Source organism: Aulonocara sp. 'chitande type north' Nkhata Bay, unplaced genomic scaffold (assembly GCF_057382095.1).
Source record: "Aulonocara sp. 'chitande type north' Nkhata Bay isolate Kocher_YH1m ecotype deep benthic unplaced genomic scaffold, A_spYH_male_GT1.1 unmapped_scaffold_31, whole genome shotgun sequence".
Taxonomy (NCBI): Eukaryota; Metazoa; Chordata; class Actinopteri; order Cichliformes; family Cichlidae; genus Aulonocara; species Aulonocara sp. 'chitande type north' Nkhata Bay.
In genome coordinates this window covers 468,923-482,200 of record NW_028234363.1, presented here as the reverse complement: position 1 = coordinate 482,200, position 13,278 = coordinate 468,923, and the positions used below count along the sequence as shown (strand labels likewise).

Here is a 13,278-nt window from a genome sequence, read left to right as displayed (position 1 = left end):
CCGGGCAGGGTAAACTGTTCCCTCGGTGTCCTTTTCATAAGGGTCTTATGAGTGTTTTCTTTTATGATCTTTTAATGCTTACACTACACTGTACATGTCTACATTAGAGACTGTTGTGATATTTTGATACCATGGTAGCATTTACAGGATATTGTTTTGTAGTGATATTATACAGAAAAGAGTTACTCAATAAGGCCCATTTACTAGTTGTTTTTCTCTTTCTCTCTGACCCAAGAATTGATGTGTAAGAATCACAGGCTGGTACCCCAAGGTCGAAAATACCACAGAGACGAGACCACTTCCTTACTCCCATCCTCCCTTCTTTATCTCTTAGAAAAAGGCTCGTTAAAGGCCAGGTGGTTTGTTTCAGAATTCACTAATGAAAGAACTCTGTATTCTATGTCTAGGAGTGTATTTTGCTGGGATGATCATAAATTGTAACTGAAGAGATAAACTACACAAAGGATACTTCTTTGCTCACAAGGCAGGAAGACGTTTCCTTATTTGGTCTGTACCGGAACCTGCTGACACACGAACCTTTTTTTCCTCTATATAAGCTGTTATGTACTAAATAAACCTTTGAGTCGATTTGGGAAGGCAACCTGAAGCAGTCTGTGTTTCCTTGTTCTCCCAAGCTGCTCCCGACGTCGTAACTAACCCAGCTGAGCGGCATACCTGAGTGTTACTTTGAATAATTAGGAATCTTATAAGGAAAGGACAAAACTCTGCTTATCGCTCACGCCTTGGAGGAAACCGGGGACGGAAATTTCCTTCAGAGACATTTCTGTTTCCTGTTTCTGTTGACTCAGAGTTGTGAAATGTTCTTTTATTTGATACACAATATGAAGTTCATAATTTTCTTACAAATAAAACTCTAATGACAAACATGAACAGCTGTGCTTATTTCTGAGACATGAGTTTTTGAATGTGTTGATATTTAGACAGTGTGCATCTGTATGCTGAAACTGTAATGGTGAACCTGAGGTGATGGTCAACAGAAGGCAAATATATATCAATATAAAACAATATTGAAGTAATGTCTTTACCCTCTGCAGCGTGTGGACGCTGTGCACACAATCACCTTATTCACTGTAGTAAACATGCACCGCTAGCTCACGTGACTGACTGTCTCCATGGTTACATCGTATATTATTAGCTGTGTAAACAGCTTCCAAAGATACCGCCATAGCTCTCTGCAGCTGTAACACTTTCACACTTTGCAAATCATTTCATGGTTTTGATAGTTATGAAGACAGAATATGTTTTTAAGGTCATGCTAGGTGGTTGCTATGGTGGTTGCTGTGGACTTGGGTGGACCGCGTCCGATTCCTGTTATTAGCTGTCCGCCGTAGGAAGGCTGCGTTCCATTTACAAGTAGTGACAGTCTGCCGCAACTCGAACTCAAACCCCGCTTTGTTCTTTAATTATAGGCCTTTTATAGCCGTTCATGACACGCACACACACACATAAAGCATTTTGCCTCACCATGAGAATGCAAGTTTACCTAACCTAACCTTAAAGTATCTGATATAGGATAGAAAAACGAAGCAACCAGAGATTTAATGATGAAGACTCTGGGTTCTGTAGTTCACGTTTTACAGTCCTGAATGACTCTTTGCATATGATTTATTGAAGAGGACTTTAGAATGCACTTTACATTTAGACTGTTGCTGTTTCATTTTTTACATTGTCGCGGTGTTATGTCATGAATAAGGTTCACCTGCTGGGGGTTTGATGGATCAGCTGGACAATTCAGTCAAAGACAGACTTCATTCATCATATGCAAGAATCCTAGTTGGATTTTTGTTGTCACTCATATTTTTGAACCAAATATTGAAAACAATTCTGACAGACTGGATACCTGGTCAGGGTGTACATTACCTTGTACTCAAGTATCCCAGGACAGAGCCCTGCCCCACCATGAGCCTGGGTGGATACGTGGTTATTAATATAAAAGGACCAATACTGAATATGAATATTTCATGAAAATTGAATTATAATACAAATTAGTAATAAGGGTTTCTCTGCGCCCTTATCTACTCCATACTCAGCTGCGGGCAGAGAGGGTGACAGGCGAGGATGGCACTGAAGAGAAGATGCTCGGTTTCTGGAGTCTCCTGGTCCTGTCAGTATTAGTAGGATGCATCTGCTGTGTCTTCTCGTGGATGCTCACCTACCTTGACTCGTTCCAGCCTGGTATGGATTTCCCAACACTGTGGACAGTGGCCCACGTCAGAGACGTTTAATATTGATTACATATGTCTGAATTGCTAACCCTAGCTCAACAGACCACAATGCCCTGGACTGTCAGTATAGTTACATGCTGTGAACATAAGTACCTTTGATCACAGTTTGTGTTGTAAAAGAGAAGGAATATTGGAAAGAAAGGTCAACATTGTGATATTATTTCTTCCAAACTGACCAGAAACATGCTTGTCAGACTCTCACAGCAAAGGATCAGACTCACTGTGCATGACGGCTCAGGCCAATGATGTCTGTTAAGATTGTCAGTTGTTTAGTGCTTCTGTACAGTTAGGGTCACATCTCTATTTCAGAATAATTAATATGCGGAAAACACTAAAAGTTGATTGTCTTCCAATATTCTAGCATAATTAAAAAACTTTGACTTTGTAAGTACATATTATTAGTCCTAATGCCAGTATGAGTCTTCATAACTCCTGCTTTGAAATACTGAACTTTGAAATTTACCTGATGAAAGATAGTTTACAGTGGCACTCTGTCAGGATCATTCTGACTATAAGATCACTGTATTAATCTGAATCCTTCTGAAATGTGCTGTGAATGAATGCTGATGCAACTCACTGTGGGAAAGCTGCTAATAAAATGAATCTGTGACACATGCAACACGTTCACAGAGGAAGAGGACTCAAAGGGAGGACACGCAGAGGCTGTGTTGAAGTCAGAAATCCAAATCTTTATTAAAAAAAACAGGCGGCGGTTACAAACAGGAAGACAAGCAGTCCATCAAACAGTCTACAGGGTCAAACATTCAGAGAATTTAAACAGCAGTAAAAAATAACTGGACACTGAAAAACTTAAAGCAATGTGTGACGCAATAGAAGGAAGCAGTGTGTTACTGTGTTGTGTTGTTTGTTACGTTGTGATGTGTCATATCGTGTCGTGTTGTGTTATATGTAGTGCCGACGTAGGACAGTTTTTCCAATTTCATTGTACTACTGTACTATGTATGACTGTGCAATGACAATAAAGAGTTATCTTATCTTATCTTATATTCACTGAATTATCATCAATTACAAAAGAGAAAAATGACGATTTCTAAGGATTATTTTCTTAAATGCAATTAGAGTGTGGCTGGTAAAGATGGAAACATACAGACTGTGTGAGTTTGGTGAACTTTGTTAGTAACAAATGAGGTAAAAAAAACAACCCCAAAACATACAAAACACAGAAAGAGGCTCTCAGTATTCATTAATAATTAGAAAGAAAAATTCTGGTCGTGGATTTTTGCAGTCTTAGTTCCGCTCGCTGTCATCATTATAATCATCATGATAAATGGCGAGGTCCTGAGGTGGGTGGGGCTGTCTCTGTGATGTCACCATGAAGGAACAGCATCTGGCACGTGTTGGTGAAACATCCCAGTACACTGGTGTAGTTTCCTCTCCAGCTGTTTGACATGTGACACTTGAATAGTGTTAGGTCAGGTGACCACATGGTTTCTAAAGTAACTGACAGGAAGTAACCAGGCCGTCAGAAATGGATGGCATGTGTGTAGAGTTACTGGAGTTGGGTAACTCTACTTACCAAAAGCAGAAGCACACAGATGAAGGATCAGATGCTGAATGTTGCAGGAACATGCTCATGTGTGGTGGTCATTCAGTGCTGCTCCGGCAGGTTAGACAGTCCAAGACTGATATGCTGCCCATCTGAGAGTTTGAAAACACACATGGAAAGATTTATTTTGTGTTACAGTCAAAGTTGGATGTTCATTTTTGTCCTTTAAAAATGTTTGTGTATTTGAAAGCACTAACATTTAAGGATGACTTGGATTGTCTCCTTTAAAGGGGAGACAAGTGTATCCACTGATCTACGTCACTTTACCTGGATGATGACTCTTCTCCCCCTCACTCAGAAACACTCCTAATATAACCAAGCAAATAAATAATATTGAAGATTTACTTACATCATTACAAAAACATCAAAAACATCTCCCTTTGATTCTATTTCTCCATTCCTGCTGAACATCAGGCAACAAATATCTCAATAAATCACAGTAAAATGTAAAGCACATGTTTTCTCTGCTTTGTCTAACCTCTGCAGAGCCTCTGTCAAGAAAAACATAACTGTAAGCATAAAACAAATATACATTCATAACACGTCACTGGACAAACCTCGGTCAGTTGATTTCCTCTGTGCAGTGCAGATGAGCATCAGTCAGCAAGTGACTCTGCTGGTTCTTCTGAGGAAACACCACCGTCTCTCCACACCGTCACCATCTGTGAGCACAAACTGCTGCTCTGCCAGCATGTAGGAATCACATATCACACACACAGGGGTGAAGAAACATCAGAGCTCAACTTTGGATACTTTAGATCTAAACAGATCAAAGTAGCTCTTAGTTTCAACAATCAGTGAGCAGACAAACAATGATCCCACCCACTCCATGACATGTTGGTCAGTCACAGGAGCTCGTTCAGTGAGAGACTGAGATTACCGAAAAGCACCACTGAACGACACAGGAAATCATTCCTGCCTGTGGCCATCTCCCTGTACAACGCATCCACTTAACACACTGTTTGCTGCTACAACTACACATGTTTCTTTTCCAAATATTTATTTATAAGTGACTTATGTATGTATGTATGTATATATGTATATATATGTATATATTGTACTATTCTTAGTTAGCGTATTGTCTGTCTTGTCTTAATGTTGGTTTAAAATGGAGCACTGTAACAAAAAATAATTTCCCCCAGGGATCAATAAAGTATTCTGATTCTGATTCTGATACCAAACTGATTCTGTATGAATACAATATGGTATTTTCAATACAGGTATCAAATTAATTTATTAAAACTAATACAGATATATGTATATTTTTTTTGATAAATTAGTTTGCTAAATTATAAGAATATATATATTTTTTCATTTAACAATTGCAACTAAAAGAAATTAAATATTGAACAAAAATATATTGTCACATTCTTTGCATGCTCAGCACGATGACAGACTTGAAGTTGCTACAGATTTTAAGAAGTGATAATTATAGGGAAGAAACTTCTCTTTTTCATCCGTTTAATCAAACATTTGATGCCTCAGCTGTCTCAGTCCTATAGCGTTCTGCAACTACAACTAACCTGAAGCTTGGATTTGGCTGCAGGTGCCCCTGTACATCCTTCTCAGCAGCACACATGTGGGTACCATTTAATCCCACTTCTTCCTGAGCTTTGCTTCATCACAAGACCAAAGGTGGCATCCCGTGTCACAGTCTTATCATCATCCAGAAGAAACATTTGAAGAAACATTTACGCGCCTCCTGGTTTTGTTTTCTGATCCTGCGAAAAGACTGAGGACAACAAAGCCCAGAGAACACAAGATACACAACATCCAACATTCAGACTCAACAGCCTCCATAAATGAAGAGCACCAGGTTGGTTCAGTTATAGTAGATATAAGCATACTTCACATTACTGGGTATGAATAATAATGAGGAGGCAAACTTTGACGATGCAGAGCATGATGTCCCATCATCAGACTGTAAACAAACATCCACCAGGCTTCTTTGTTGCCAAAATTGATGATTCTCCTATCAGGGATCAGTAGCGTGTATTAACCTGTGGTACAAGCAGCAGTCACTGAAATATTACTGTTTCAGATAAGAAATCTAGGACATAAAAGCCAGAGTGGGAGGGATCTCTGCAAACTGACTTAGGTCTGCAAGTGTGAAGCTCAACAAAAATCTGACTCTCCAGTCACAGACAAACAAAAACTCCAGCTGGGAGATAGAAAATGCTGTCTGGGTCCTGCTGGATGTTGCTGGTCAGAGTCCACACATTAGCAGAGTGCTTCTTGGTCCCACTGACCCATGTGGACAGCGACTGTGGAGAACTGTTCTGGAAAACAGAGAAGAGAATTAAAATAACAAAAAGTAGCAGCAGTTCAGATCTGATTTAATTTAATTTCCTTCACACAGCACATTCGTCCAGGCTGACAGGTAAACAGAATTAATCTCAGGTAACATGACTCATAGTAGAGATTCAGTAAGAAAGATTGCAGGCTCTAATATTATTACCACACAATCCAAGGACACACCAACAGCTCCGATTTGTAGAACTATTTAAACAAATGTCTTCTGAATATTCAATTCAGGTTCGCAGTGGGAGGGTGGGAGGTGTCGTGGAATTTTTTAAATAAAGTCTGCAACACAGAAAGAGCTGTGATCAAGCTATTTATTACTGCGCCAACACACATCAAACATCACAGTTCAGTCATGTCAGCGCTGCCACAGAAGTGGTGCTCCTACTCCTTTATGCATTCCAAGGAAGAGGGAGGAAGTTACAAACGGATCCTACCACACTTCAACGGATCAATGGTTATGCTGTTTTGTGGCCTTATCAGCACCCGTAAAGGGAGTTGTTTTCTCAAACTGCTGACGCTGAAGTAAGTTCATCTAGTTTTAGAAACTTTCACTGAACAGTAACAGTGTTACAACTAAGCATATGCATAAGCACTTAAATACTTTAAATGAGAATAACAGAAATTTTCTATTACAGAGGCTAGAGCCTGTCCCAGTAGTCATAGGTAGAGCACACCTGGACAGGTCACCAGTCTGTCAGAGGACTAACACAAAGACAGACACCAGAGTAACAAATCTATTTAAAATTAATGTAAGTTTGCTGCAGCTGTATGTATGAACATGTGTTTCTGTGCTCACAGTCCACCTCTCAGGAACCTGTAGTTCACTTTAAGTCTACTTTAAACAAACCTCACAAAAGGCTGATGTGGCTGGATCAGTAGTCTGATTTGAGTACGATACCTTTGGCCAGGGATTACTCTGGTGCATCGCTTCACTGCAGTGTTACGTATTTTCCCCACACCTGAATAAAAAAAATACTGATATATACAAATAACAGCTTCAGCTGATGCAGCCTGACTCAATCCTAAATGTTCAGCACACAGAGACACAGAGGTGCCGTTTAAAGTTTAGTGTTAACCTGAGTCACTGATCATTTGCAGTATTACAGAGTCTGGCAGTCTTTGCATGATGTCCACGTCACTGTAAGTTTCTAGCCGACTCTCAGGTGTGACAGGTGTGCCAGCAGGAAACAGTAATAATAACCTGCATCCTGAGGTTTGTCATGCAGGACTAAAGAAGCCAGGCTTTGTTCACACAGCTAGGATTGTATTTTACACTGACCCTGGGTCAGTATAAGTATCATACAGTTTAAACGAAGCACTGAAACTTGCACATATTTATTATAGATGCACTGAAGCTAATCGAGATATTTGCTGTCAATCTGTGGCTGCGATTATTATTATATATTATTATTATATTACTGGAAACTTTATTAACTAGTAACTTCATCAGTCATGACAGAAGCTAATATTTCTGTGCTAACATCGTTTAAACAGTAACAGCTTTCCTCCAATATAAGCTAACGTTTACACCGTAACTTTAAGCTAGCACCATAAAGACGGTAAAACACGTAATAATATCTACAAATGCATCTTAAAGCTGTTATATTAGCACTCGGTGTATTACTAACATAACCACATTAACATTACTGACACTCGCTGACTTTTAATAGTCATTCTATAAATGCTGTCTGTTTAAATGGTCTTACCTGTACACACTGCATATCCACCGGATTCCAGCCAGAGTGGATTCTGGAGTCTTCCCACGCTCCTGTTAGTGATCCTCCATCTGGATGGATGAGAACAACCTTCTGAACAATCTAGCAGGAAATGGCCCATATCTATGGGACTGATTTGTGCTAATAACGCCCATTGTATGGACTGATAACAGCCGAAGCGGGTGAATAAAGTCACCCAGTAGCTAGCTGTGCCATTACCCAGCATACATCACTCCCTCCATAAATGCAATAAACGATACAAAAGTAATAGCCTATAATTAATTCCTCTGCTGTATCTGCTGTTTTTCAGGTAGTTGTTTACATTATATAATTTATTGTATTCTGTATACCTCACTACAATGTGATTTGGAAAATGTCTAAATATACCGACAACAGGCACTTCCGCAGCAATCTCTTCAATCGGAGGACCCTTCACGCACAGGCCCCGACGCGAGGGGCCTGTGCGTCCATAAGTGAAGCAGAGGGATAGTGATGGGCAGATGAAGCCTCATGAAGCACTGAAGCTTTTCATCCAATTGGTTCACCTCAACGCGAAGCTTCTTGAAGCTTCATTTGCTCTAGCAGGACACCTACTGGACGTAAAAATATTAGTTGGCATGAATTTGAAGAGTGTGGCATTTTGCACACAGCCTGTAAATGTCAACAACAAAAGGAGTGTGTAAAACATCTATATTGTAGTGATGGCAGCATACTGTGTATATTTATGCTGGCAGTATGGAAAATGATTATTTGTGGCAAAGTTCGAACCGCTTCCTGAACCAGTCACGTGGTACAGCCGGGCAGCGAGGCTTCGGACGTCATCATTTTCAGCTCCTCCCATAAATGAAGCAAGCCCCGATACGCATGGCGGCGGGGGGCGTGGCCCGCCTCCTGTGACATCAAGGTCCAAAGCCCTATTTGGCTTACAGGATGATGACATCACATATATTTAGAATCTTACAACAAATTTGGTCCTATGATGCTTTAATCCGTTGATCCGCAAAAGTCTATAAATAGGGGTGAAGAGCAATGACTTTTAGTTAATTAATTGCAGCATTTATGTTAGCAGAATTGAAACGTTCACCAAAGAGGTATTTTGAAACACCTGGATCCTTTTTGGAGTAGCTGTTTACAGATTCCAACATGTCTCAGAGGAAACAACCCTACAGATTTCTAAGGTAAGTTTTCTTTCTTTTTTTCTGTTTTTAGGTTGTTCACTGACAGAATAAGAATCACACAAGCTCACCTCTAGACAGCTGCCCTGCATGGTTTGAAGCAAAGTTTTCTTCTATTTGATCTCAAAAAGCTCCTAAAACAGTCAGTGATCACCGTTGACCTCCCTCGGCTTTTATTACCGCTAATCATTTATTTAAGCTCAGTTTTTAAAACCTTAGGATGTAACTACAACCCAGCCCATGCAGCAGTATATGAATGACTAACCTCGTATTGTGGATGGATTATCTCAGTTGTTCTCCTGGCTGAAGTTTGGTCCTTTTACAGCATCCTGCCATGCGATTACATTTGTTCCTGACCACCGAGAACGCTCACATTAACTTTTATCGAGTGGAAAAAAAGTTAGCTTGTTTATATTATGCTAACATAGCTGTGTCGCTAGCGGTCACGTAGCACATCATTATATACCAGCTAGCCCAACTTCAGTCACCCTACAAACGTCACTGCTGTTTAGTTTTCTGTCTTCATTTATGCTGGAAGTGATAGCAGAGTTGTACGTTTTAATTTGTTTCCAAAACCCCGCAGTCAGGACATGCTATATTGTATTTAGATAGAAGCTAGCGAGCTAACTCCCTGCTAACTTCTAACTCCGTTAAATGTCATAAATTCCGTTTTCATGGATGCCTGGATGTTAAACTCAATTGTTACACCTGGTAGAGCAGAACGCTGATCATTTTATTAAAGATGAAAGACTTTAGACAGTTTTTCAACTCTCAGTAATGCCACAGTGATCGTTTGATATATGGACCTGCAGCGGAGTTTAGACCCAGACACGGCTAGTGACGTCAGACTGAACAACCGGATAGTGATATGAATTAATTTAGAACTCACTGGAGAGAAAATGCCACGAGCAAATCAACAAAAAGCTGGGGATTGCACATGACTGGCGTCTTTGTTTGGTGATATCAGATACACGTTGCCTCCAGGATGGAAAACGATGAAAAGATAGCCCATTATCCAGGTTCTTGCCTTCACGATCATGAGATCTAACGTTGCAACCAACTACAAAACAAGTATGAACCATAGCTGAAGCTGTATCCTTTGTCTGGCCTACTGTCATGGCGGCGGGGGGCGTGGCCCGCCTCCTGTGACATCAAGGTCCAAAGCCCTATTCGGCTTACAGGATGATGACGTCACATATATTTAGAATCTTACAACAAATTTGGTCCTATGATGCTATGACATGGTTATATATTTACATGTAGATAATGTCCTCAAGTTCTGTATAACCACTTTGTCCTCTCTCTGTGTTTGTTTCTCGTTCGTTGTTGTGTGTGTTTGTGTGCATTTGTCTCTTTCAAACAGGTGCCGGTCCTCACCTCTGCAGTGCTGCCGTCTCCTGTAGCGCTGCATGGTTCTAAGCTAAGTTTCCTTTCCTTTTTCTGTTCTCTCAGATTTGTCCTCAGGTTTGAAGTGTCTGCGTTGTGCAGCTGGTCTGGTCTGTCTCTAGACAGTTCAGGCTTCACCCACTAGTTAAATGGTGGAGGCTCACAGCGACATACTCAACACACAAGTTTCTGAACTCTGCATGAGGGTTTCTCCGACGAAGTGAGGGCCGTGAGGCACAGCTCCCCGTCCCCCGGTGACCCTGCTAGGTCCACCTTCTTAGGGAAACCCTCTGCAGAGGAGCTGACAGAGCCAGGAACTTGTGAGTTGCGTGTGTCCACTCAGGCATCATTCATGCTTGTTCTGTAGGCAGTTCCTGTCAGAAGGAGGAGGCGCAGCAGGAGCGTCGGGGGGCGGAAGACGGTGCCTCAGTGCCTCTCTCCTTCTGACATTGTTAAAGAAAACACAACAAATTTATAATTATGTAGATAATTACATGTAGATAATGTCCTCAAGTTCTGTATAACCACTTTGTCCTCTCTCTGTGTTTGTTTCTCGTTCGTTGTTGTGTGTGTTTGTGTGCATTTGTCTCTTTCAAACAGGTGCCGGTCCTCACCTCTGCAGTGCTGCCGTCTCCTGTAGCGCTGCATGGTTCTAAGCTAAGTTTCCTTTCCTTTTTCTGTTCTCTCAGATTTGTCCTCAGGTTTGAAGTGTCTGTGTTGTGCAGCTGGTCTGGTCTGTCTCTAGACGGTTCAGGCTTCACCCACTAGTTAAATGGTGGAGGCTCACAGCGACATACTCAACACACAAGTTTCTGAACTCTGCATGAGGGTTTCTCCGGCGAAGTGAGGGCCGTGAGGCACAGCTCCCCGTCCCCCGGTGACCCTGCTAGGTCCACCTTCTTAGGGAAACCCTCTGCAGAGGAGCTGACAGAGCCAGGAACTTGTGAGTTGCGTGTGTCCACTCAGGCATCATTCATGCTTGTTCTGTAGGCAGTTCCTGTCAGAAGGAGGAGGCGCAGCAGGAGTGTCGGGGGGCGGAAGACGGTGCCTCAGTGCCTCTCTCCTTCTGACATTGTTAAAGAAAACACAACAAATTTATAATTATGTAGATAATTACATGTAGATAATGTCCTCAAGTTCTGTATAACCACTTTGTCCTCTCTCTGTGTTTGTTTCTCGTTCGTTGTTGTGTGTGTTTGTGTGCATTTGTCTCTTTCAAACAGGTGCCGGTCCTCACCTCTGCAGTGCTGCCGTCTCCTGTAGCGCTGCATGGTTCTAAGCTAAGTTTCCTTTCCTTTTTCTGTTCTCTCAGATTTGTCCTCAGGTTTGAAGTGTCTGTGTTGTGCAGCTGGTCTGGTCTGTCTCTAGACAGTTCAGGCTTCACCCACTAGTTAAATGGTGGAGGCTCACAGCGACATACTCAACACACAAGTTTCTGAACTCTGCATGAGGGTTTCTCCGACGAAGTGAGGGCCGTGAGGCACAGCTCCCCGTCCCCCGGTGACCCTGCTAGGTCCACCTTCTTAGGGAAACCCTCTGCAGAGGAGCTGACAGAGCTAGGAACTTGTGAGTTGCGTGTGTCCACTCAGGCATCATTCATGCTTGTTCTGTAGGCAGTTCCTGTCAGAAGGAGGAGGCGCAGCAGGAGCGTCGGGGGGCGGAAGACGGTGCCTCAGTGCCTCTCTCCTTCTGACATTGTTAAAGAAAACACAACAAATTTATAATTATGTAGATAATTACATGTAGATAATGTCCTCAAGTTCTGTATAACCACTTTGTCCTCTCTCTGTGTTTGTTTCTCGTTCGTTGTTGTGTGTGTTTGCGTGCATTTGTCTCTTTCAAACAGGTGCCGGTCCTCACCTCTGCAGTGCTGCCGTCTCCTGTAGCGCTGCATGGTTCTAAGCTAAGTTTCCTTTCCTTTTTCTGTTCTCTCAGATTTGTCCTCAGGTTTGAAGTGTCTGTGTTGTGCAGCTGGTCTGGTCTGTCTCTAGACAGTTCAGGCTTCACCCACTAGTTAAATAGTGGAGGCTCACTGCGACATACTCAACACACAAGTTTCTGAACTCTGCATGAGGGTTTCTCCGGCGAAGTGAGGGCCGTGAGGCACAGCTCCCCGTCCCCCGGTGACCCTGCTAGGTCCACCTTCTTAGGGAAACCCTCTGCAGAGGAGCTGACAGAGCCAGGAACTTGTGAGTTGTGTGTGTCCACTCAGGCATCATTCATGCTTGTTCTGTAGACAGTTCCTGTCAGAAGGAGGAGGCGCAGCAGGAGCGTCGGGGGGCGGAAGACGGTGCCTCAGTGCCTCTCTCCTTCTGACATTGTTAAAGAAAACACAACAAATTTATAATTATGTAGATAATTACATGTAGATAATGTCCTCAAGTTCTGTATAACCACTTTGTCCTCTCTCTGTGTTTGTTTCTCGTTCGTTGTTGTGTGTGTTTGTGTGCATTTGTCTCTTTCAAACAGGTGCCGGTCCTCACCTCTGCAGTGCTGCCGTCTCCTGTAGCGCTGCATGGTTCTAAGCTAAGTTTCCTTTCCTTTTTCTGTTCTCTCAGATTTGTCCTCAGGTTTGAAGTGTCTGTGTTGTGCAGCTGGTCTGGTCTGTCTCTAGACAGTTCAGGCTTCACCCACTAGTTAAATGGTGGAGGCTCACAGCGACATACTCAACACACAAGTTTCTGAACTCTGCATGAGGGTTTCTCCGGCGAAGTGAGGGCCGTGAGGCACAGCTCCCCGTCCCCCGGTGACCCTGCTAGGTCCACCTTCTTAGGGAAACCCTCTGCAGAGGAGCTGACAGAGCCAGGAACTTGTGAGTTGTGTGTGTCCACTCAGGCATCATTCATGCTTGTTCTGTAGACAGTTCCTGTCAGAAGGAGGAGGCG

General features: G+C 42.3%; 1 long non-coding RNA gene across 24 annotated transcripts; it reads right to left on the bottom strand.

The window, feature by feature from the left end:
- Nucleotides 1–2,914: 2,914 nt before the first annotated feature.
- On the bottom strand, nucleotides 2,915–10,152 carry LOC147300566 (uncharacterized). 24 transcript variants are annotated; one of them, XR_015127742.1, is made up of 9 exons: nucleotides 9,897–10,152; nucleotides 8,220–9,359; nucleotides 7,824–7,903; nucleotides 5,908–7,076; nucleotides 5,337–5,813; nucleotides 4,371–4,491; nucleotides 4,081–4,119; nucleotides 3,784–3,905; nucleotides 2,915–3,707 (listed from the first exon to the last, which is right to left on the bottom strand). It is a non-coding gene; the product is annotated as an uncharacterized LOC147300566 (long non-coding RNA). The 24 variants fall into 24 exon arrangements; XR_015127738.1 differs by having other exon boundaries at nucleotides 5,337–6,092; nucleotides 6,272–7,076; nucleotides 9,897–10,151; XR_015127741.1 differs by having other exon boundaries at nucleotides 5,337–6,087; nucleotides 6,272–7,076; nucleotides 9,897–10,151.
- Between the last annotated feature and the right edge of the window lie 3,126 nt (nucleotides 10,153–13,278).